The sequence below is a fragment of the Gossypium hirsutum genome, chromosome A01 (genome assembly GCF_007990345.1).
Source record: "Gossypium hirsutum isolate 1008001.06 chromosome A01, Gossypium_hirsutum_v2.1, whole genome shotgun sequence".
In the NCBI taxonomy this organism is placed as follows: domain Eukaryota; kingdom Viridiplantae; phylum Streptophyta; class Magnoliopsida; order Malvales; family Malvaceae; genus Gossypium; species Gossypium hirsutum.
The window spans coordinates 106,404,634-106,430,960 of NC_053424.1; the positions used below are offsets into that span (position 1 = coordinate 106,404,634).

Below are 26,327 nucleotides of genomic sequence, written 5' to 3' on the forward strand. Positions count from 1 at the left end.
TTTGATTCCAAAAGTGACCCATCCAACGACCTTAGGGAATTTTAGACTAATAAGCTTATTTAATATTTTATATAAAATCATGGCGAAAATGATTGTGAACCGTTTTAAGCATGTGTTAGACGGTTGCATTAATAGCGCCTAGAGTGCCTTTGTTCCAGGTAGACTAATATCGAATAATATCCTACTTGCCTATGAGATTTTGCACACTTTTCGGCAAAAAAAAAAAAGGTAAGGAAGAAAGGGTTCATGGCACTTTAGTTGGATATGAATAAAGAGTACAATAAGATGGAATCTTCTTTTTTGTGAGAAATCATGTTGCGGATAGGGTTTCATTTCGTTTGGGTAGAGAATATAATGAAGTACATTACTTCTGTCTCATACTCTATTATTATTAATGGGAAAACAGGAAGAGTTTTCAAGCCGGCGATGGTACTTAGACAAGGGGATCTTTAAGTCCCTTTCTATTTTGATTTGTAGTGAAAGTCTCTCATCGCTTATGAGACTTCTTGTGAGGGATAGGTTGATTACAGGTGCCAAGGAAAGTAGAGGGGGGTCCTACAACTTCACATTTATTATTTGTTTAAGATTGCATATTGTTTGGGGAAGACAACAAAAGAGAAGCGCAAGTTTTAAAGTCAATTTTGAGGGATTATGAGAGATGTTTTGGGCAATGTGTAAATTATGATAAATCGACGGTGTTCTATAGTACCAACACTCTTGTAGACTCTAGGCTACCAACACTCTTGAAGATTCTAGGCAGCTTGTTTCTAATATCCTTTGGGTATGAAACTCGAGCAACATGGAAAAGTACTTAGGTTTACCAAATGTGGTGGGGGAAAAACAAAAAAGCTTCTTTCCAACTCTTAAAAGACTGTTTGAGGCAAAAAATTGAGAACTGGAGTGAGATTTTTATCACGAGGAAAGGAGGTTTTTATAAAAGTAGTCTTGCAAGCTATTCCCACTTATGCTATAGCTTGTTTTTTTGCTCCCTAGATCTAAGTGTAGGGAATTGGATGGTATTATGGCTCGGTTTTGGTGGGAAAAAGGTCACAAGCAAAAAGAAATACATTAGTGTAGTTGGGATCGACTTGTGATTTGAAGGAGAATGGGATTGGGGTTCCGTAGTTTGTCAAGGTTTAATATTGCGTTACTAGCCAAACAGGGTTGGCATATTATAAATTATCCCAATTCATTATTATTGCGAGTTTTAAAAGCTAAGTAGTTCCCAAATTAGGATTTTCTAAATTCTGAGTTAGGAAATCTATCGTCTTATATCTGGAAGAGTGTGTGGGCAGCCAAAAGTTTGTTGTAAAACGGGATGTGTTGGAGGGTAGGGACCGGAGAAAAAATCTCAATTCTGGATTATGCGTGGCTCCCAAGTACTGCAGGTTATAAGGTCGGATCAAGTATTAGTAATAATGGAGGTAGCAGAGTTTCGGACTTGATTAATGAGCACACAAGGAGATGGAAAGTAGAGTTAATAAATTCTACCTTTTCGAGAGAGGATGCACACAGAATTGTAAAAATCCCCTTAGCTGTTGAAGCCCATGACGACTTTATGGTATGGAAAGGGGAGCCATTTGGTGAACTTTCTGTAAGAAGTGACTACAAACTATTACATGATGCTAATTCTACTCCTAATTTAATACAGACAGAGGTTACAAAATTTTACAAAAAAACTTTCAAATGTTATATTCCAGCAAAAATCAAGATCCTAGTCTGGAAGATTTCTTGGAATTTTATCCCCAATCTTGCGAATCTTTGCCTTATTGACGACGGTGTTTGCTTGCCCCAGTTGTAGAGGGGCCATTGAGAATGTAAATCATATTTTCCAACTATGCCTTGTAACAATAGAAGTTTGGGTAAGCCTAGGGAAGGGGTGGTTAATGGCAGAGCCAAATATGGAGTTTTAGGAGTGGCTTACCTGGGTATTCAATAGATGCAGTAGTTTACAGCGTCCTGTCTTCTGTTGCTCCTTGTGGGTGATCTGGACAGACAGAAACAAGGGGCTACATGAGGAGAAGAGAAATACAGGGCCAGATATTGATGCATGGATAATAAGGCACACAAAAGAACTAGAGGAGAGTGAGATTAAAGATCTTACAAAGTAAATCATAGCTATAGATTGGTGTCCACCGAGTGAGTCGGTTATTAAACTTAATTTTGACGCAGCTTTTGACGAGGTACAGGCTAAAGCGATCTCAGGGGTGGTGGCTAGGAATGCGTCGGGGGAGGTTCTCGACTAAAATACTGTGACTCACGAACGGGTTGCCTCGCCGTTTGCAGCACAAAGTCTCGCGTGTATCCAAGCAGTGTCGATTGGAAAACAAAGGGGTTTTTCATCAGTTATAATCGAAGGAGATTCGGTCTCAGTAATTAAAAAGTGTAAAATCAGATTTAGAAGACAAATCGGTGATTGGGGGCCTTGATAAGAGATATCCAGATGCAAAAAAGATTCTTTCAACAAATTCTATTCAGCCGCATTTCTAGATCTGCTAATCTTCTTGCACATAATCTAGCTAAGGAGACGTTTAAAATTTATTGTGAGATCGATAAGTTGAAATACGAGACGTTTAAAATTTAAGATTATATATTTTTATTTCTTAAGATATTTTTTTTAAAAAAATCAATTAAGATTAGATTAAATTTATCTTCGAGAATTATTTTCCTTTTTTTTAGGATTTTATTTAAGTTAGGATTAAGATAAAGGAAGCCGCTGGCTTCTTTAGTTTTTAGGTTTTATACTTATTATAATTCCTTTAGGGCACGTTTGGTTGGGGGAATGGAATAGAACTGTAATAGAATAGAGTTGTAATAGAATAGACCTGTAATAATAATTCAGTTGTTTGGTTGAATGGAATGAAATAGAGTTGTAATAGTATTCTTGTGTTTGATTGAATGGAATATATATTGTAATAGCAAAAGGAAAAAGACTTAAATGACCAAAATACTCTTAGTAGAATTTTTTTAGATAGATAATTATTATTTTTAAATTTTTAATAAAATTATTATTAAATATAATTTAATAAAAAATAATTTGATCATATTTTAACATAAGTATTATTAAATAAAATTTAATAAAATAATATATAATTTAATAACATTCTTAATATTATTATTAAAATATGAATTAATAAAAATCATAATATATAATATTATAAAATAATATATAACTACTTTATTATTTTTAAACACATATTTAATGTGCTAAATGTTCCATTATCCATTTATTTTTCCTTGCACTATTTTTCTTCCTTTACTAAATTTCTTTTATCTTTTATATAATAAAAATCAAGTTTATATAATCTTCAATTGAGTTAATTGGAAGATCCATCTACAACCATGGCTGAATCAACATATTATCATCTTTATAAACATATCATTTATATTTTTATATAGTTAAATTAAAACACTTGTTCCTTATCAAACAATTGTAAGGAAAGTTACTCCAAGCTAAGGTGTTATACTGTACAAGCATCAAAAGAGCACATAAAATATATATTTCAAAGTTTCATCTCAAATTGGATTATCCTCCACATTCGTGCAACCAAGCATTGCAAACGACACACATATCTACATACAATCTACATTCTGATCAACTACAGGTTGGAAGAATACTCAATAGCGATACTTTGTCGAGTAATCTTTCGGAGCAATTACCAAACGACGACCTTTCCTTGCCCCACGGTATACAACCCCAATGATGCCTATGAACTCCTATTTTTCCTTGAAAGCCCAGTTAATCTTGTTATTATCGGTGCCAAGATCAATCATAATGTGCTTGTTTCTGAAAAAAAAATCACTTTACATTAAATCAACTTAATAGCATCACATTCAAACTGTTTTATTAGCCCCATCCGAACAACTTAATTAACACCAATTTACATCCCCTTTAACAACGAATTTAACCCTTTCTATCAGCAACAAAAACTAATATTTAACAACTATTGTTTTCTTTTATTTCATACATGCAGCAGACCAATTGCTCCACATATTACAACACATTTAAATAAGTATTTACATATTGGAATAATGAGCTTTCAAGCTGTAGTTTCCAGCAGTAATTTAAGTATTTAATTGTCAAAATTTTACTTCACTACTAACAACCGAACTTAGTAAGAATAACATAATATTTTAGCTACTAAACTCAATTTATAAACCCCTACAACCATAGCTTACCTGCATGCAAACATCAGAGTTTAATCATGAGAATTTGCAAAGTTTCCTTTGAAAAACTCACTCACAAGCACATTCAATTTGTCCTATTTTGGACAACACAAGACAGCAACATGCACGGCATTTGTATCCCGCAAGAACACTCAATAGTATTAAAATTTATTAGTTCATCACAGCAACAATCTATGATTTTTAATCCAGTAATACTTAATTATTTGGTCCCAAAACTGAATAGCATAATGCAACAAATGGGACTGTCTTTACAGCTCTCAATCGGCATGAAAATAGAACCATTAATTTGTTCAAATTTTGGACAGCATAATAGGGGCACAAAATTGGATAACAGTAATTTTTACACTATTTCCAAGCAGCATTTAAACTTAAAATAAACGAATCTAGCTAATGTTAGACAGTAAGTAGCCTTGAAATTTTAAAGAACATTTTCAGCCATTAAATCGAAACTGAAACATCAATGCTAATTTAATATATATATATATATATTAAGCATGAAAATAACAAAATGAGTTTAAAGAAAACTCACAATTAGCAACACTCAATTTCTACTTCTAAAATAACAAGTCATTGGGCAAATAAAATGCAATTTACTCATTAATGACACATCATCAATATCAATCCCAGAGTTATACATTTTAACCACGGCACCAAAACACTATAAATCATAGCTATAACCCTTATCAATTTGTCGTTTGAAGATACCACAATTTCATTATTAAAACCGTTTAAATTACGAAGATTAGTCCACTTTAGATAATAGTTTAAGACAACATAAATATTTACATTTTGATCAAGACCAAGTAGTAGGAAATCTTAATTATAACTATGACATCTTCTAGTTTCATCTCAGGACATTAATATTTAATCAATTCCAGTAGCAGGTTACCTTAATTTCATTACAAAAACTCATATTCGGACAACATGCATGGAGTTTGCATGCCTCGACAGTTCACTCAACAACTAACAAACATCAAGAGTTTTCCTTCAATTTTCACCACACATACCAGCATTAGAGTACAATTAATCATTCAAGAAATAATTTAAACTCACACCATAACCAACAATAGCCATTTTTTATTATTTACAACCATTTCTTCAAATTTCCTACATGATTTATTTGCTCCTAACCGAAAATCAACAGCAACTAATTGACAGTTTAATAATAAAATTCAGATGACTTAATTGAAGTCACCAACTAGTTTAATTCGACTTGACAATTAACTAAACGAGTAAGTGTGTGTAAATTTCAAGGAATACTTACTGAATTCTTCCTTACAAGCACAAACTTTCTCCTTGCCTTTACCACTTTAACTGTCTCCCACCTCTCAAACTTCTTAACATAAAGAAACAACTATTAATATGTCAAATCCATGGCCTCTCCCTCCATGCTAAAAGATAATGAGTAACCATTTTTGAACCCCTATGATACCTATGATTCCCCAACAACAATGCCATGATCAAATTACAACATAAACCAAAATATCAGACTTTTTAGGGAAAAATAGATAAATACTATGATCTAAGCACAAAGATGAAAGGATCATCTTCCAAAAGAAAAAAAAAACTAGGTTATGCCATTAAGTAGAACTTGTGAGATCTGGCTTTAATTCCCAAAAGGCACTTTCAATCCAAGTGCAACCCTCAACAAATTAAACCTAATAAACCTTATTGAAAATTTTTGCAAAATCAAAATTTCCCCCGAAAGAGAAAAAATTCTTCCACAGGAATTCAGAATCAAAACTAAAATTTGAAAGATCAGAAGGTATTTCTCTAAATCCAATGAAAAAGAACAATCCGAAATCAATATTGAGAAACCAGAAAGAAAATAGAGGAAGAAAAGTAATGGGAAATTGGAACGATTAGAAAGAGGTACCCTTGGACATTCTTGAGGGTTTGATTAAACTTAGAATCAAGGCTTTCTTTGTTACGCTGATATTCTTTGTCATGGCTGCTGCTGTTGTTCTTTCAAACCCCTCTTCTTGCTCACTCCAAAATTCTATACAAGTATATTGGGAGAATGGTGAGGGTAAAGAGATAGTAAGAAGAGAAAGTTTAAATAAAATAGAGAAATTTCATACCGCACAATAATATTTAAGATTTGTTGAAAAAATCTCAGATGAGAGTAGGGAGTTTGAAGAGATATGAGATGGGTAGGAAAGGAAAGAAAAATTTTTTTGTGTATTACTAGAAGCGTTGAATAGCCATTCATTAGTGATGGCGTTGAATTGCTATTCAGTGATTCTGAGGAATCAGGCTGTAATGGCTATTCCATTGAATAGGTTTTACAGCCAACCAAACCCCTAAGTAAGACCATTGTGTTGAATAAATGAGGAATGGCTAAGCCATTCATGTGAACTAGACAAGGCCTCAGTTTTTAGGTTATATTATATATATAGATACACGAGAACACGGGCAACATACAATCACTTCTCTTTTAGTTCTTAGGAATGATTTTTTTTATTATATACTAAAAATTTTATCACAGGTATATACATGTAGAAATTATGGATTTATAATATATATGTGTGTTTAAAAATAACATGTAATAAATAATAAAATGTATTATTTGGTACTAATTAATTATAAGAACACATTAAATATGTACGATATTAAAATAAAAAATAGATTAAATTATGAGTAAAATGAAATTTAAACACATAAATAAATCAGATAAACAATACTAAACGTACTACAAATATTTATCATGGCTTTGTTAACAATTGTGAGTTAGTGCCGAGTTGACTTATGATACCTCTCAAACAGTATAACTTATTTTGGGTTGGTGACTTGATTGAGGGTGACACCAACTCAATAAAACACTTAATAAGTATTATTTATAATAACTTGTGCATAGTAAAATAAAAATCTATAAAATAAATTAAAATAAGCTTTGGTTGAGTGGTAAATTTGAAGTTTTATTGATTCAATTGACGTGGGTTCAAAATCCCACCATATGCATATTTTAATTGATTTTTGTTAAAAAGAAAAATAACCAAAATATCCTCAAATAGTATAACTTATTTTAATTACAAAAGGACATTTTCGTAATTTCCTAACCGAGTTTGTGACTCATTAGTAAAACACTTAATAAATAGTAAGTATAGATATACAACTTGATGCGAGTCTCAAAGTCCAATTTCAAACCCTTGGATGGATAGGATTACACTGCTTCAAAGCCTAACAAAAAGGTCAAAGGCCAAGCAAATAAAATTAAGATTCGATAAAAAACAATATGTGAGGTTGGATCTTTTTGAGGAAACGAGGAATGAAACATGCAAGGACTGAGTGAAATTTATTAAAGGCAATTCATCCAACCAACCAATTTTCAAACTGAAAAGATTAGTCAAATTACGATGAGTTTTTAGATGGAATCTAGGCATTTATAAGTTTAGATGTCTTTATAGAGTTAGAATATCTATCTTTTAGTTTCAAAACGCACTTTTAATTACTCCATTTTGAGTTCAGGAGCTCAAGTTATAACCATTTTAGTGAAGACTGCGCGAGTAAAATTTCTGGATGAGATTATTATAGAAATTACTAGTTTTGGGCTTTTAATTCGAGTTTAATTCATATAGGGTTCGATTTTAGGCTTAATTTTTACTAAATATGAGCCTAATATTGTATTTATTAGGTTTTATTATTTTATTATTTATTTCAAATTTTGGATATTGTTTAAGTATTTTAAGTTGTTTAGGAGTTTTATGTTTCTTAGTCAAAAAATAAAGTTTAGTTTAAAACTATTTCTTAATTAGGTTAATTAGAATTTAATTATACTTTATATTTTTATTTGGATGTACTTAACTAGCATATATAAAGGCCTCTTCATTGTTCATTAAGAACATGATTATTTTCATTAATAAAGTTTTCAACTCTAGAAGTTAGTTTGTTTGAATAAAATTTCTTTCTTGTGGTTTTTTAGAAGTAGTTTTCTTCTCGATTTTCTTTAGGGAGTCATGAGAACTCATTCTTCATCCTTCAATTTGCTAGGGATTATTCTTTGGAGGGTCAATTAGAACAGTTAATTGAGTTTTTTGGGATTTATATCTCAAAGGGTTCAATTTAACACTTATCCAACTATCTATCACATCCATTGGTTTATTCGATCCATCTTCCACTTTTTAATTTCATTTATTTATTTATTTATTTATCATTTTGAATATTTATTCTTAGTTAAATTTATTCTTTTAATGTTTTCATTTTGTTTAATTTCTAAATTTGTTTAATACCTTTTTCAAGTCAAATCCGAATCTTTCCTTCTTGGGTCAAACAACTTGAATTCGATCCTTCCTCCACCCCTTCCTTATCATTTGGCATCAGATTTGGGCGTTTTAGGTGTTTTTTTGTGTTCTTATAAACTAATTTCCCGCAAACAACCTCAAAATAGTTTTTTTTCTTTTTACTCATAATTTTTTTTCAGTTTTTTTTCAATGAGTAAAATTTTTCCAAACACTCTAAAATTTTACATGCTGATTCTTGACACTCTCTTAGAATATTTAAAAAAAAATATTTCCCACAAAAAAGTGATAAAAAAGTAAAAAAATAAAAAATACAAAAAAATTGTGTAGGTTGAATTTCGTACTGAAATTTTCCAGATCATGTCTAATTATTTTAGCTTTTCTTATTTTATTACACATTCTAACACATTTTCACTTCTTGTGTTAATAGGTACAGAAATAATTGTCTCTCATTTCTCCGCTCAACCTACTTCCTTTGAAGTTAAGTTTTTATTTGGCTTCCAAAAGCCTTAGGTCAACTTTGTTAGAGTGCGACCCCACATCTTTTTTAATATTATTGATTTTGATTACTTTTTAAATTTTACAAGCGAGAAAATCTTAACTTCTTTTGTAACGGCCCATTTTTCAGTTAAATCGGAACAGTGGTTTCGAGACCACAAATCTGATTTGAAAACAAAGTTTATTTTTATTTCATTATATGGTTCGTAATATGGATATATGTCGTGTGAAAATTTTGATACAAAAATTTTATCAATTTAGTGCTTAATTACGAGAAGGACTAAATCGCATAAAATGCAAAAGTTAAATTCTAGTAGTTATAAGGATCAAATAGCTATAGAATTCAAAAATTAAGGTCCTTATATGGTAATTAGACCATTAAGAAAAGTATGTAGATTTTTCTTGGTGACTCCTCCATGGAATTATAGAAAAAGGGCAATGACTAAATTGGAAATAGCAAAATACGTAATTAGTTAAAAAGATGATAAAAGAAATCATCTTATTTTATGCTATCTTCAACCTAAAACACATGAAAACCTAGGAGAGAGAAAAAAACTTTCAAGGCCTAATTAGGTAAGTTCTCTTGTCCCGTTTTTAGTAATTTTGGTATTTTTTAAACCGGGATAGCTTAATCTCTCTATTTGAGGGATTAATTTGAAATGTTATCAAAGTATGAAAATGGATCATGGATTTATATGCTAGAAATTAGAAATTTATGGTAGAAAATGAAAGATTATTGATAGATAAACAACTTTTACAAAGTGATTTTTTATAAAAACATGATTTAGGAACTAAAATGAAAAGTTGTAAAATTTGATGAAAAATTCTAAAATTTTATGAATACATGTGCTGGAAAATTTGTAATGGGGTTTTGGTTAGGCTTGGAATATGGAGTAATTTGCACAAGTTTCATTTTTTGGGCCTAGGGAAAAATCAAAATTTATGGAAAAGTTAGGGGAAAAATGGTAATTGTGCATAGGACGTAAATTGAGTCCATTTAAATATGAAATGTTTGAAATTGATGGTTAAATTCATTTATATAGATCCGAATAGCTCTAATTTGAGGTTAGATTGAGGAAAAGAAAAGATTTCCGAATAACACTAATGTCGAGGTAAGTTCGTGTAACTAAATCAGGCATGTAATTATGTTAATTGAATGTTGTGTTTGTATGTAATGTGGTTTATGTTGATGTGCTTTACTTACATGCTATAATGGAAAATTGATACATGCTTGAAATGGTGATAAAAGGGTTAAGTCCCAATTGAATGTTGAGTTTTCGATGATCATATGCGCTTTCTCGAAACTAATAAGGTCCGGTATTTGTTGCGAACGGGATTTAGCTCAGACGAGTAATCCCAATGACCTTGTTATAGAAAGGATTTAGCCCAGACGGGTAATCCCGATATAATATCTCTCGAGTATACGTTATGATTAGGGTTTAGCCTGGACTAGTAATCCTAATCGAGCTCCTCTGAGCTTACGTTATACCAAGGATTTAGCCTAGACTGGTAATCCTGTTATAAGACATGTGGCTTGAGAGAGTATTTCTTGGTTAAGTGCCCTAATGGGTAACCTTGAACAAGAAATTAATGGATTATGGAATCGTACACTTCGAATGTACTAGTTAAGCATCCATCGGAATTCAATGATTTAACGGACATAAAGCTCTTGGCATGGCATGAAAATCTTAAGATGATATGATAATGACTTGAAAGAATATTGCTTGATGAGCTCATTTATGTTACTTGATTTATATGAATATTTTGGTGACTAACATGTTTGATAGGATGTATGTGATTAGGCAATTTAGCCAAATGGATGGAGACATAACTTTGTATGCCTAGATTTTAATAAACAAGATTGGTAAGTTTAGTTTCCGTTATACAAACTTACTAAGCATGTAATGCTTACTCCGTTTATTTTTTTCTGTTTTATAGTGCTCAGAAGCTCGTGAAGGTTGGAAGATCATTGGAGCATCGTCACACTATCAACTAGCATTTTGGGTATATTTAGTGAAATCATTTAGTGAAATCATTTTGGTATAACGGCATGGTTTATTTTATCATGATTAAGTAGGTTATGATGTTATATTCATATGTGATGTGTTATGTATATGCGATCAAATAATGCTAATGCCTAAGTTATTTCAAGTTAAGTTTATAAACAAATATGCATGTAGTGATATGCCTTGTTGAATGATGAGGATTGTTGAATTTGAATGTTTGAATTGGTTGGTTTTGGATGTGTGTTTCAAGTGCAGGTCTTGGGTGAAAATTTGGGTGAGAAATGGAGCTAGAAATGGTTTCATTTTTTCCGAACAAGCAGACACACGGGCATGTGTCTAGATCGTGTGTGACACACGACCTAGTAACATAAGTATGTGGTTAGGCTATGTGTCCCCTTCACCTTAATTTTGTGAAACAAAATGCTCAGAATTGGGCACATAGGTAGAGACACGGGCGTGTGCCTCATTCGTGTGTGCCACATGGCCTAGAACATGGGCGTGTGTCTTGGCCATGTAAAACCTGCACCTAATTTCGAATTGAATTAATTAACCACACGGCCTAGCATATGGACATGTGGCATGGCTATGTGTCCAAGTCAGAGAGTTACACGGGGTCGAACACAACCTCCAACAAAGGCGTGTCTCAGGGTCACATAGGTGTGTCCCTTGGACTACACGGGCGTGTGAGCCCTGTACCTTGGAAAAATTTTGTAATTTCGTGAAAAATTCTTATAGTTCTCGATTAAGTCCCGACTCAACTCTAATGCTCGTATTGGGCCTCGAGGGCCCAAATCAAAGGACATTATGAATGATCTCGGTAAATGAATAGTAATTTATAAGAATTATTTGTAAAATGTTTTGGATGTTTTGATAATTCTCGTAACCCTATTTTGACTACGGATACGGGTTTAGGGTGTTACATCTTTTCTTTGCATCTTAAAGTTGTTTATTTTTTTTATTTCGAGTGTATAACAGTGAGATTTAATTTTCTTTTATCAACTTTTCTTTTCTTTTTTTGAGTATTTTTTATTTCAGCCTCTACTAATGGTATGCAGACATAGTATGGAAATGGTTTTGGAACCTCTTATTGGTGGGGATGATTCGCTTGAGTCCCATTGTCCTGTAGTGTGGCAATCCTTTAGCATTCAAGTAAGGGAAGATTCTAAAAATGTGCAAAGGACTACCATCTTCCACTCGAGGTGCTTGATTCAAGGAAAGTTGTGTTTTCTTATTGTTGATAGTGGTAGTTGTGCCAATGTAGTGAGTAGTTTTTTAGTGGATACTTTATGTTTACCTTGTCAAAACCATCCTAAGTCATATCGCTTACAATGGCTTAGCGAAGGTTCGAAAGTTAAGGTAGTTAAATAATCATTTAATGCATTCAAAATTGGGAATTATTCTGACGAGGTTTGATGTGATGTAGTTCTGATGCATGTCACCCATTTTCTTTGTAACACCCCAAAATAGGGCCTAAGAGTTTTAGGAGTATTTTACGAATTATGGCATTAGAGTGTTTGGAATTATGTGACATGGTAAATCAGGGATGTTTTTTATTTTAGTTTTTAAAAGGTCTAATCAATTTTTGAAAAAGTGTTTTAGGAACCTTTAGTTTTAGAAAAATAACTGAGTAGTGACAAAGTCAAAATTGTGAGCTTTTAATGGTCAATTAGACCAAATTTTAAAATTGAACCTAAAAACCTCCATTCCCAGCTTATTTTCATTATAGTTTTCTCCTTTCTCCATAGTGTTGTCGTCTCTTGCTTTCTCTTGCTCTCCCAATTGATTTTTGATTTCTAAACTACATTACTTTGAATCCTATCATTCCCAAAGCCTTAAACCTTCATAAATCTTCAAGAAAACATCATAAAATCTCATTGAAATCATCATCTTCCTCACATGTGGGTTTTCCCGGATTTGCTCCAAAAGCCCCCTTTTTTTTCCATCAAAGGTAACCAATTGTCTACCCATTAGTTTTAAATGTTATTAGGCATTTGAAATTGAATTTTTAGCAACTAAATCACATGTTTTGATTAAAAGTCAAAAATAGGGTCGTTAATGGTGAATTTCAGATTTTAAGTAAAAATGTGATTTTAAAGTGTTAATCAATAGGTTTCAACATGATTAAGAGGTTCCTAAACTTGTTTTGAAGTTTTGTTAAAGATTTCTTGAGTTTTAATGAATTTTTGTGAAAATAGTCAAAACTTGTCGAAAAATGTCGATACCATGAATTGTGTAGTTTTGTGTAGCTTAAAGGTTGGGAATTAGTCGTATACAAATTATAAAATGAATGGAATTTTTTTTAGGAAAAAATATTGAGTATAGACTGAGATAATCAAATTTAAAGTTTGCTATGTTAAAGGTTTCGGTTATATAGGAACATAGCTTAGGCTTATGATTTTGGTTGCTTGTGGTCAGTCCTTCGCTAATTTCTGAATGTACTACTTTTGTGTGAATTATTGTGTTAAAGTTCTGGATTCGCTAGGACCATCTACGAGCTAGGAAAGACTAGTTTGAGCTTTCGGCATTCCAGCAAAAGCAAATCAGTGAGTGTTTAGATTTACTGCTTGTGGACATGATTCAATGCATTATTAGGGAATTTAGATCTGCCTAAACCCTTACTCTAAATTTCGAGAGTAAGTTCTTTTGTGCTCATGTTTGACTTGTGTATTACGTGCTCGTTGAATTGTGGAATTGTGTATTAAAATGATATGCCATTACATGGGTTATGTGTTCATGATTATTATTGTGGAATTATATATGTGAACATGTCAAACAAGCTAAGTGTTAGTGATAATATTGTGCTTATTATGCAAATATGCAATGGTAATGAGCAGAAAATCGATAAGCAATATATGTGTGTTTAATAACAGATATTCTGGCCTTGTCACACTTGAGACCATTGAATATAGTTGGCATGCCATAGGATTGTGAGTACTCAATTATATGCATATGTAATTTGGGCGTTGAGGCCTTGGGACATGTTGGAGAGATAAAGGAATGTAAGCTAAGCTCCATTCAACAGGACATGTTTGGTGTGTTGGAAAGTGTTAGGTATATGCTTCATTTATAGGACATGTTTGACTCTACAACTCTATGTGATGTGTTTGAAAGAGCACGCAATCTATTATCTGAGCAAGAAGTTCACGGAATATGAAGCCAAGTATTCCTATCTGGAAAAGATGTGTTGCGCTTTAGCATGGGCCGCACGCCGACTAAGGCAATACATGTTGTATCACACTACCCTCCTCATCCCAAAGTTTGACCTTTTGAAGTATATTTTCGAGAAGCCATCATTGTCAAGGAGAGTTACTCGTTGGCAAGTGGTATTTTGCGAGTATGACATCGTCTACGTGTCCCAAGAGGCTATAAAAGAAAGCATAATCACTGAATTTCTAGTGAATCGCGTGAAAAAAGAATACGAGCCCATGAGTTTTGATTTCCCAAACGAAGAGATCATGTCAATTTTGAAGCACGAAGAAAAAATTTGGAAGGTGTATTTTGATGGAGCATCCAACATGATTGGGCATGGGATTGGGGAAGTACTAATCTCCCCAAGTAACACACTATACCTGGCCTGGTCGCCAAGCCCGAATATCAAGGTGCCACACCAGCGTCTCATGTCAAATACAACAAGTAAAAGCTCATTCTCAACAAAACGTCTTCCATTTTAACATTTGTACAAGTTTAGATTCTATCTTAAGCTTTAGTTATTGTCGTTACATGCTAACATGCATCAAATAGCCTTAAAATAATAAGTAAGCATGCATATGGTCTGTTTTAGCAAAATCACAAATCATCAACGTAGGTATTAATACTAAAGACATGGTATCAATATTTTGCTCAAGAAGTATCGATACAGCATGGAAAATTGATACCAAAATTGCTTACTGTTTTTTGATTAAAAACCCAAACTTCGAAAATTATTGGTACCTCTGCCAAAGTATCAATATTTCTTCCCCGAGTATCAATACTCAAGAAAAGGTATCGATACGTAATCTCTATTCTATTTTCCTCCACGACTCAAAACATAAAGGTATCACTTTTAAAACTCGATTATTGATGCCTTTGCTCCAAACCCAAAAAATACAACATTTTAAGCATTTAATTCATTCCAACTCATAACCGTTCAACATGCTATCATATGGTCATCAAATAAACATCGAAACGACCATAATAATAGTTTCAAACATCAAAAGATAATCTGAGCAATAGTTAACATATTACAAAACAAATCCCAAAATCATAAGAGCAATTAAACCATGGAGACAACTTAAAATATCATATTTAATATTAGCACAAAGACTACCACATTGTCTTACTCCTAAAATATAACCAAATGTTAAACACCTACGAATAACGAAAGTGGACTTGCTTGGATCACCCATCGGAATGTCACACTGCTCACACTAGTAGGCAACTAATCTACAAAGTTTAAGAAGAGTGGGTGAGCTTAACAAGCTCAGTGAATGCTTAGAATAACCACTAAGCAAACAAGTCATCATACATCAACCAAACAACTTAAAGCAATTTTCCAAAACGTCTTTAACTTAGTGCCGTAATTTACATTTTTATTCATATCTTGTGTATCCCTTTCACACATTTATATACGAATATTTAGGCATATATTTTGATACATATTAATCACATATAGTCACATGTAATCCTATTTAAACACAGTTTATAATAATTTACATAGCATCCAGATACTCGTTTAGGCATACAACACATTACACATATTTACACTTTTTAAGATAATTTGGCACTTGAGCTATGAAACATAAAAGTGAGCTCTACCATCACTCATCGGATACACAAATCTCCAACACACCACACATAGACTCATAGAGTCGAACATATCCCATAAGTTTAGCTTATAGCTAACACTCTCTAAATGTAGCTTATAGCTAACACTCTCTAACACACCAAACACACATGTCCCAGTGAATGGAGTTTAGCTCGCATTCCCTTATCTCTCCAAAAACTGTCTCTGGGCCTTAATGCCCCAAATATCACAACACATATAAGTAAGTACTCACAATCCTACGGCATGCCAACTATATCTAACGGTCTCATTAAGTCACAAGGCCAAATTATCCATACTGTCATCAAATATTACTTTACTGATTATTCATACATATTCTCTACATAACCATATCATTAGCACATTATACACATTGTCACATGGCATGAATAACATACCTTCATATTTACCGTCACAATAATCATCACAACATATTCATATTTTGTCACATCATAACTTTCTTTATCACAATTCACAAACATATTTATCACATATTTAGTATAGGTAAAAGAACACTTTCACTCGAAATTGAGAGAAGGGGTTTAGGCTATGGAACGATGGAAATGTGCAAGTGTACATAATCGCAACAAGTAATAAAGTGACAAGTAAATGTTGAGTTATCGTACCCATAGGGACTGTGAAAAAAAAATATTTATGAAATGAAATTCAAACACTTTGGTGATTAAAAATATTTTGATTTTGAGAAAGTGATTAAAAACTAAAATTTAACTAAGTAAAATAAAATAAAATAAAAATAAAAGTTTCAATGCACGACTTCAAAAGATGGTTTTAATTAAGATGACATAATTGTGTTAGATCAATTGCATTTCTTAGCCTAATATTACTAAAACAATGTTCATGGTGTTACGAATAAATTCATGGCAACTTGGTAATTTGTTAACTATAGCACATACAGACTTACTAAATTAACTAATCTCTTGAACATATCACTATGTCAATTCAAACAATTAATCAATTTAAATAAGCAAGTAAAGATTTTACTTAATCACAATAATCTTAAGTATAACATAATCATGATTTTACTTAGTCAAACAATTTACCTAGACCTATAACAACACAAACACGATTTTAATAACTTAAGTAGATGAAATGAAATCAGCCTAACATGAATTAAATTTAAGCCATGTTAAATAAATTAGAATAGCAACAAAACAAATTTTCATAAACATTTTCATAACAACAACAATAAAAGTTAAAGGATAGGAAACTAGAATCAAATCCAGTGTTTCTCCGAAGTTTGACTAGTTTGCTCCACTCCTCCTTCTCCTCTCATTCTTGTTGAACCGAGGCTTCTATAAGAACTTGAATGCTGCTACCCAAGGTGTTTGAATGGCTCTTTTCCAAGAGGGAAATCGACAAGGGGAATGGAAGGGAAAAATGGAAAATGAAGGAGAGAAAACCAAGAGAAAGGGAGAGAGATGTGTAGAATGTAAGGTGTGAGAGGTATGTTGAAATGAGTAGGAAATGGGGTATTTATAGGTGGAATTGGCTGCTAAAAATTGTAAAAAATCAGCAGCCATAGACCCCCCTTGGCTGGCTACACATGTGGCAAGTTTGAAGGTTTCAGACTTGCTAAATTTAGCTAGGGGCAAATCTACAAAAGCTTGATAAGTGGAGGGGTTTGGATGCAATTTCAAGGAAACTTCAAGGGCTGATTTGCAAGTCAAATAATCAGCTAATTTGAGCTGACTGGGTCAGCATGTTGGACGGTTTTGGGCAGCCCATTTGCTCGATTGGATCAGTCCTTTGGTTTAGCACAATTGGGCCTCCTTTCATAATTTAATTAATAATAATTATTTTAACCCAAAATAAATTAGATGTAATTAAAATTAATTATATTATTAATTAATATTCATAATTTGGACCATCTTAGGCTGAAAAATTAATTCTCCTCGATGTTTCAAAAATCGCTTCTCGGTTTTGTGCTTCTAATAGTGTCTACTGAGCCAATTTTCACCATTTGTGCAAATATGTCGAAAATAAATTAAAATTTATGATAATTTATAATAAAATTAATTAAAATTCAATATGTTAATAATTTAAGTACAATTTAAATTATTTTATAATTATATTATATTTTCGACAAGAATTACTATGAAACTGCATGAATTTGAGTTAAAAAAATGCATGAAAAAGTCTATATTTTTTTGTATTTCTAGGTTTCATCTAAATTCCCAAATAACAAAATAAATCGCTCACGAGTAGCTAATCCAGACACTCACCAAAATATATGCTATTGCTGAAAAATAAAAACTTAGACAAGTTTCTCCTTACATTTCGCCTTACTCGAAGAAGGTTTCAATGGTTTCGATGCTTCACATATTAACCACACAATATACACAATCAAAATTTAGTCAAAGACTCACTTAAACCAACCAAAAACGCAAGTATAAGTTATATTCCTCAAGAAACTGAAATTTTGACTAACAATCTTGAAACTCAAATATCTTGGTTTATACTTAATCTTTTTTCCTAAAACAAATTCCATTCCTCTAATTATTCACCTACAACTGATTCTCAACCTTTAAACTACTCAATTCATTGTATCGAAATTTTCGACATGTTTATGGCAATTTTCACAAAAATTCATTAAATCCTTAGAAATCTTTAACGAAACTTTAAAGTAAGTTTATAAACCTTCTAATCATGTTAAAAATAATTGAAAAACACTTTGAAACTACGTTTTTATCCACAAACCCGAAATTCACCATTAAAAACCCAATTTTCGGCTTTTATTTAAAACATGCGTTTCAGTGGCTAAGAATTTAGTTTAAGGGAATAGATATCATTTAAAACTCATAAAAAGTCGAATGGTTACCTTCGATGGAAGAAAAAGGAGCTTTGACACTAATCCATAAAAACCCACGTTTGGAGAAGATGATGCAATTGATGAAGTTTTTGGGTGATTTTCTTGGTTTCTATAGAGGTTTATAACTTAAGAAATGATAGAAATAAAAAGGAATTAGGATTTGGATTTCAAAATTTATTGAAATAGAAAAAGAGAATCAAGGGAAGACAACACAAATTTTAGGTAGTTTTTACGTGAAATAACTTGGTGAAGAAAGGTTATTTAGCTTGGATTTTAAAACCTAGTTAAATTGCTTCATAAAAACTCTCAATTTTGACTATTTTACAAATTATTCCTATTTTCAAAATTAAAGGTATTTAAAACTCATTTTCAGAAATTGATTTAATTTTCTAAAAACCATAATTGAAAACATTATCGGTATGTTGTGTCACAAAATTCCGAACACTCTAAGGCTAAAATTCCTAAAATACCCTTAAACCTCTTAGGCCCTTTTTTGGGGTGTGGCAATGTATTTTGATGGAGCATCCAACATGATTGGGCATGGGATTGGGGCAGTACTAATCTCCCTAAATGGCTAGTTTTTCCTGCGACAACTAAACTGATGTTCACCTGTACAAATAATGTAGCTGAATACGAGGCATGCATTTTGGCAATTCAGATCGCCATTAAGAAAAAGATCAAGGTTTTAAATTTTTTTGGTGACTTAGCATTATTTGTTTACCAATTAAGAGGAGAATGAGAAACAAAGGATTCCAAACTAATTCACTATCAAGCATATCTGCATGGATTGATCAAAGAGTTGTCTAATTTTTTCATTTGTCAACAGAAGAAATCCAATTAGCAGATGCATTAGCTACTCTAGCCATCATGTTCAAAGTAGGATCCGAAACAGAAGTGCAACCTATACAGCTAAAGGTCAAGGACTTTTCAGTCCACTGAGTGAGAGTAGAATCGAGAACGGATGGGAAACCATGGTATGTTGACATTAAGCGGTATTTGCAATACTAGCAATACCTAGATTGCGCCTCAGAAAATGATAAGTGAATAATTAAGAGGCTGGCTAAAGGTTTCTCCTTGGATACTGATTTTTTGTACAAAAGAGGACGTGACCAAACCCTGTTCAGATGTGTTGACACAGAAGAGGCGAATTAGATAATGAAGGAAATCCATTATGGTGTATGTAGAGCACATAATAAGGGAAATATGATGGCAAGGCAAATCATGAGGGCTGGATATTTTTGGTTGACATTGGAACGAGATTGTTTAAATTATGCTTGAAAATGTCATAAATGTCAGATTTATATAGACAGTATTAACACTCCTACTACTAATATTCATGACTTGGCGACTCCTTGACCGTTTTCAATGTAGGGCATAGATGTCATTGGCCTCATCACACCGAAAGCATCAAACTTGCATCACTTCATCTTTGTAGTGATTGATTATTTCACCAAGTGGGTTGAAGCCGTTTTATATGCCAATATAACTCGATTAGTGATATATAAATTTCTAAAAAAAAAGATTTCATTTTTTGGTACGATTTATTAGAAAGAATCATCTCAAACAATTCCAAGAACTTGAAAAATGTCATGGGAGAAGAGGTTTGTGCACAATTTAAAATCAAACATCACAATTCTGCGCCATATCATCCAAAAATGAATGGGGCGGTCGAGGCCGCAAACAAGAATATCAAGATCATTTCCAAGACAACAAAAACGTATAAGGATTGGCATGAGAAACTCCCTTTTGCTCTCCACACATACCTCACATCAATGAGGACTTCGACTAGAGCTACTCCATTTTCATTAGTGTATGGCTTAGAGGTCATTTTACCTATCGAGGTGCAAATCCCATCTCTACGAGTGTTAAGGGAGGTGCGGCTGAAAGAGGCTGAATGGGTGCAAGAGAGATATGAGTAGTTGGATTTAATTGAGGAAAAGAGATTAGCATCTTTATCTCATGGCCAGTTGTATTAGCAAGGAATGATGAAGGCTTATAACAAGAAGATGTGACCAAGGCAATCTAGAGCAAAGGATCTGGTACTGAAGAATATTCTGCCATATGTTCATAATTATCAAAGAAAATAGACACCAAAATGGGAGGGATCGTATGTAGTGAAAAAAGCTTTCTCTGATAGAGCATTGATTCTCACTGAAATGGACGGAGGCAAGATGTCAAACCCTAAAATTCTGATGCAGTGAAAAATACTTTGCTTAAAAACTAAGCTTGATTGTTCTTAAAGAGTTATTCACATTAAGTAATATTGGCTTTTTCTGTTTTGATTTTCTTTGTGCATCACATTTGAGGTTACATTTTGCTTTGGAATCTTGCATTCTCCTTAAGGTTAATTACTTCATAAGTTGGACATGTTCAAAGTGACAATAGTATTTTTGAAATATCCTTCACTTGAAGAAAATTTCATCCTCTGTTAACCACTTTGGGTCATCTTGTTTGTTCAAAATTGAACCTTGCCGAAGGATCACCCTCCACATTAAAGGACAAATTGTGAGGTTTTGGGTATGGATCGATGATTTTACAACATTGTAAGGCAAACATGAGATTATGTGCCATTCTAATTGAAAAGATGGGTGCATTCCCAAGAATGACCTTTGTGATGAGATTAACCGTATTTTGAAATGATAAATGGCATCCTTTTGTTTTCCCTGTCACTTAGAGAAAATTATATCCCTTGCTACCCCATTTTGAGCCTGATGTATCTTCTTTCTGAATCCTAATTAAAGTCATCCATCGAACATCAGGGAGTGACAAGAAAGATCATGAAAAATGAAAGCAAAATTCTTAATTCTTAATCTCATTCCAAAAAAAGGAAAAAAAAAGAAGAAATAGGGAAGGCGAACAAGAAACAAAAAAGAAAGGAAATAGGAATGAGTAAGAACAAAGAAAATTGATGGAAGAAGCAATGAAAAATTCAAAATAATTTCTCGTGGTTTTTACACTCTTTTACATAATTTTAGCCTAGAAACCTTTCTCTGATTGACCTTTAACCCTTAGACCACGTTACAACCCTTAAAAGACCATTTTGATCGAATATGTTTGTTCAAATAAAGAAGTTAATCCTTGGGAAATTGTGACATTTTCAACAGTATAAAAGAAGGAGATGAACTCTAAGGTGAAAACTCAGAAATGAACAGTCTAGAGAAATTTCTAAAAGAAAAAAAAAGAGGAAAGTATGAGATGCCCTGAAGGATAATGAAAAGTTTCAGAAGAAATTGATCCTTCGATACGAGCTCTGAAGTCATCTATTTGAGCTTATTTTAGCCTTTTCTTTGGCACCCAAACTCAAGCCTAGACTATAACCTTGGAACAAATCCATATCTGATTGCTCATGGCCAGTTTAAATTAGGTAATTAATCTACTTGGAGAATGTAAAAGTCTATAGAAAGAATATTTTTCTTAAATAAAAAAACATAAAAAAACAACAAAATAGAAAAATAAACCAAAAAAGGAAAAAAAACATAGAGAGAGCAAGAAAAAGGAAGTATATTGAAGAATATCTACTTTAAGACGCAATTTTTCAAAAGAGCATGGTATAGGGTTCACAGTTGGAACAACCCAAAGTCAGGAAAAGTAAATTCGGCCTCACAAGAATTAACGAGTTGACTCTCAATGTAAAAGATTTATGTTTCAATGGTGGATTTATTAAATTCATAGTACCAAGTTTGTTAAGTGAATTATCATCTGAGAGTTTAATTTACGGGTCATAAAATCATTTTGAAATTTGTTAAGGTGATATCCCATGGAATTTGATTTTCATGATTTGTTGTGTGTGGATAGGGATTTGATCCTTTTCAACATAAAAACATGATTCTCAAAATGATGATCTTTTATGAAAAATTCTGTAACGCCCCAATTTTCGGGAATTCTGTAAAAGTTGTAAAATTTAAAATTCTGTGTTCTGTTTGTTATGTGTAGGATTAATCATGTTGGTGGGCCTCTAGAAGGCCCAAGCTTAGGATAAAACCCTGTAGTTTTAATTAAATTTAATTCTATAAGAGAAAGGGGTTCTGATAAATTGGGCTTTTAGGAATTATTTGTGAAAAATGGATCACAAGGAAGCAAGTGGTAAAGTGGCATGTGACGCCACTGGGAAGGATGTAGTGGCGTGTGGAAGCTTGGGGAGGACCCAGGTTCAAGTCACAATGACAGCAAATTAAGTGATTAATTTTTATGTACAGGAAAGGGAAGTAGTGGAACTGAAATAAAAGTCTGTCAGGAAGAGTTTAAGAGGGTAAGGGGATTCAATAAGGATAGAGATAAGGGAGGAAATCTAGGAGCTGATTGGGGTGAGCTGTGTTGGCCGAATTTTGGACTCTTGAGGAGCAAGAGGTGGCCGGCCAAGGGTTTCTTTAGGGGGTAACTTCGGCTAGGTTAAAGTGCCAGTATAAATTCGGCAATAGGGAGGGAGTTGTGCCGTTTGCTGCTTTTCTCACCTTCTCCCTTTAGCCATTTTTGCTTTCTTCTTATTCTCTTTCTCCATAGCCGAACCTTTCAAACCTCTTGTCCATCTCCACCCTACTCTACATCACTTTCCTCCATTAATTTTCTTAGACTAAAGCCGAACCTCAAATCTCAAAAATCCCAAAAGCTATATTCTTGTGCCGTTTTTCCCAAAGCCATATTCCTCAATATGTTTTCCTTTTTGACCAACATTCCTCTCCTCTAAACCCCTAGCATCTGTCGACAACTTTACCCAGGGTTATAGCCTCAAATCATTATTTTCTATATCACCTAGAAAAGCCGAAACTACTATAGAGTTAGGGACTTGTAGCCGAAACTTCAAAGCTTCTAGATTAAAGTTCTACCGTTGTTTAAAGGTTGAATCTGCATCAGATCTACGTGGAAAGCAGGAAGGAATAAGTGTTAAGTGCTCATCACTCCAAATCTAGTCTTATTTTTCAAGTTAGGAAAAAGCCGAAGTCCCTAAAATCTAGGGAGGCTATCGATTTGGGCATAGGGCATAAAGGGTCTTTAACCGATGATTTATTTTGATGATTAGTGTCTTCTCAAGGGTTGGATCGAAGGCTTGGATCTTTGGAGCGATCAGACTTGGATCTAGCCATCGGATTTCGGCAAGAAGGTAAAGTTTTAAAGGCTTTTAGGGACAGAGTCAAATATGGGTAAGTAATTATGGAAATTAGTGTTGTGATTTGCAATCTAAGATTTGTAGCAACGTAATTGTAGGTAGTTCGTGCATGGATCTTGTCAGCAAGTCGTCACAAATCAGGTGTGTAACTGACACCCTCTCATAGGCTAGATCGGCAAAAGCCGAAAAGCTGAAATGCCGAAAAGCCGGTATTTTGGGCACTTACGAGTGTGCGAATGCTCGTAAGACGTATGGGTAATTATTACTGGTAATCAAAAGTGATAAAATTGTGGTACGCTCTATTTCGTGCGTTTTGATATATTTTGGGCTTAATGGGCCAAAACTGGGTTAATGGGCCAACGGGCCCAATTCGGTAAGAACACTCGGTAAGTGTTTCTGGCTAAACGTAATGGCTACGATATGCATGAAAACCTTAGAAATAGTTAGATGTACTAGAGTACCCCTATGTATGCAAAATGACCTCTATACCCCTAGGGTTAATTTTGTCTGAAAATCATGATGAATTAAATCTGTATGATGTATGCCATGAATGTATATCTGTTGCATGGGGACATGGGTTATATTATGGAGGAAGCGTCCTGGTGGCTATGCCACAAACTATCTGTTCTGGTGGCCCTGCCACGTATATCTGTTCTGGTGGCACTGCCACAAAATATCTGTATCTGGTGACTCTGTCACATTTTCTGTATCTGGCAGCCATGCTGCATATTTCTGTGGCGTGTAGCGGTTGGGTGGGTCGAGTAGTCTCCCCACATGGTGAAAGGATGGTATGGGGGTGTATGTGGTTGGATATGGTTGGGTTTCTGCATAAGCATGATATATCTGTTCTGATCTGTTCTGGGCCTATGGGCTTTATTTTGATATCTGCTCTGGGCTGAGGCCAACTTATTCTGTCTCTGTGGTTTGAACTGATTTAGGCTATGGTTGGGTTGAATTACATACTGAGTTTCCCAAAACTCACCCCTTATTTTCATCCTTGCAGGTAATCCTCAACCATAGTGGGCTTAGAGCTGTGAGGGATTCGGACTGGCCACATGTTTCTACGAACCTGGTTTCTTTCTAGTGAACTAGACGTCCTTTTAATTTCATTTATCGTTTTGGGTTTTAAGTGTAATAAGGCCGCTTACTTATTTTTATGGTTTTGTTTTACTTTTATTATTTTATTTTATTCTGATGAAAAAACTATGATAACTAAGGAAAATGGGTTAGCTTTAGGACGCGTTTTCAAAAACATTAAGGGATTTCAAAATAACACGATTACAAATAAGACTTCCGCTAAGCAAACATTTTCAAACTTAATCATTTTCTTAAGATAGACATAACCAGACGATTTTCTCAAAATAATACGAGTCGTTAAGGTGTGGCAATGGTGGTGTGCATGTCTAGGATTGGATCCGAAGGGAGCTTGGTACTTAAGCAGTCCGACGGACTCACCTCCTCTTTTCCTGGTTTCCTACCTGGTGCACAGCTTCTAATCACTTTAACCTACTTTTAAAAGTATCTTTTGCAACACCAACTAAGTTTTCCAACCTAAGTAATACGGAATGTTTTGAACGCATCGATGTGGCGCACCGGATCCAGTCATAACGTCTAGGCCGAGTTTGGGGTGTTACAAATTCAAGAAAGGAAGAAAAGAAAGCATTCATTGTATTTAGAGGCCTAGGTGTGAAGGTCCATTTACTTTTCATTGCATTTAGAGGCACAAGTGTGGAGGTCCATTTACTTTTCATTGCATTTAGAGGCCTAGGTGTGGACTTTTCATTGCATTTAGAGGCCTAGGTGTGGAGGTCTATTTACTTTTCATTGCATTTAGAGGCCCAGGTGTGGAGGTCTATTTACTTTTTCATTGCATTGTATATGAAGGCACAGGTATGAGGTATATTTACATTTCTTCTGCATTCTCATTTCAAAGATTTGGTTGTGAGGCCTGAATTTATCTTGTTTCACTTTTCATGTTTTGATGGTTTGGTATCTATTTTTCTAGTTTTGGATAGTAACATGTTTTGATCTGTTTCAGTTTTGGTAATTGCAAAATCTATTATTCCTTGTACTGCGATGTTGAATGGGATTTGATAGTGGTTAGGTGTCTATGTATTTGTATGCTCCTTGCTACACAAGCCATGAACAAAGAGGGGCAACTGTAGACAACCATTTTTATCTGAGCCCAATTGGAGGCCCATTTGTTCCCTTTAAATATTTGTTCTCTCTTGGGCCTGTTCGAAGCCAACATGATTTTGGTCAAATGGAGGCCTTTCTTTTTCTTTCCTTTTTGAGCCTATCAAGGGCCCAAATTATTATTGCTACTATTATTATTAAATATTCTTATCATTTTTTAAGGCCCAAGCTGTTACAATGGCCAGCTAAGTTTTTAAAAACCCTAGCCTCCCCTTTGCCACACATCACAAACATTTAAAATAGTACCAAACCATTAATCAACAGATCAATGGAAACATAACAAAATATTACGAATAAAAAATATTGAAAACTAGTATATATACATGAAATGAAAGGAAAACAAAAAAGGAGAAGGGGGCTTTTCATATTTTTTTTATAAAGGTAAAAAAAAACAATAACAATAGCAAGCATGCTATGTATTTTTTTCTTCTTTTTTTTTCGCCATATACATATCTTGAGGGATTGG

General features: G+C 33.5%; 2 long non-coding RNA genes across 2 annotated transcripts; both read right to left on the bottom strand.

The window, feature by feature from the left end:
* Window positions 1–1,465: 1,465 nt before the first annotated feature.
* On the bottom strand, window positions 1,466–2,552 carry LOC107917599 (uncharacterized). The gene is made up of 3 exons (XR_001689762.2): window positions 2,105–2,552; window positions 1,925–1,987; window positions 1,466–1,841 (listed from the first exon to the last, which is right to left on the bottom strand). It is a non-coding gene; the product is annotated as an uncharacterized lncRNA (long non-coding RNA).
* A 921-nt stretch (window positions 2,553–3,473) lies between these two features.
* LOC121229104 (uncharacterized) lies at window positions 3,474–6,524 on the bottom strand. The gene is made up of 3 exons (XR_005926639.1): window positions 6,270–6,524; window positions 6,065–6,187; window positions 3,474–3,787 (listed from the first exon to the last, which is right to left on the bottom strand). It is a non-coding gene; the product is annotated as an uncharacterized lncRNA (long non-coding RNA).
* Window positions 6,525–26,327: the final 19,803 nt, after the last annotated feature.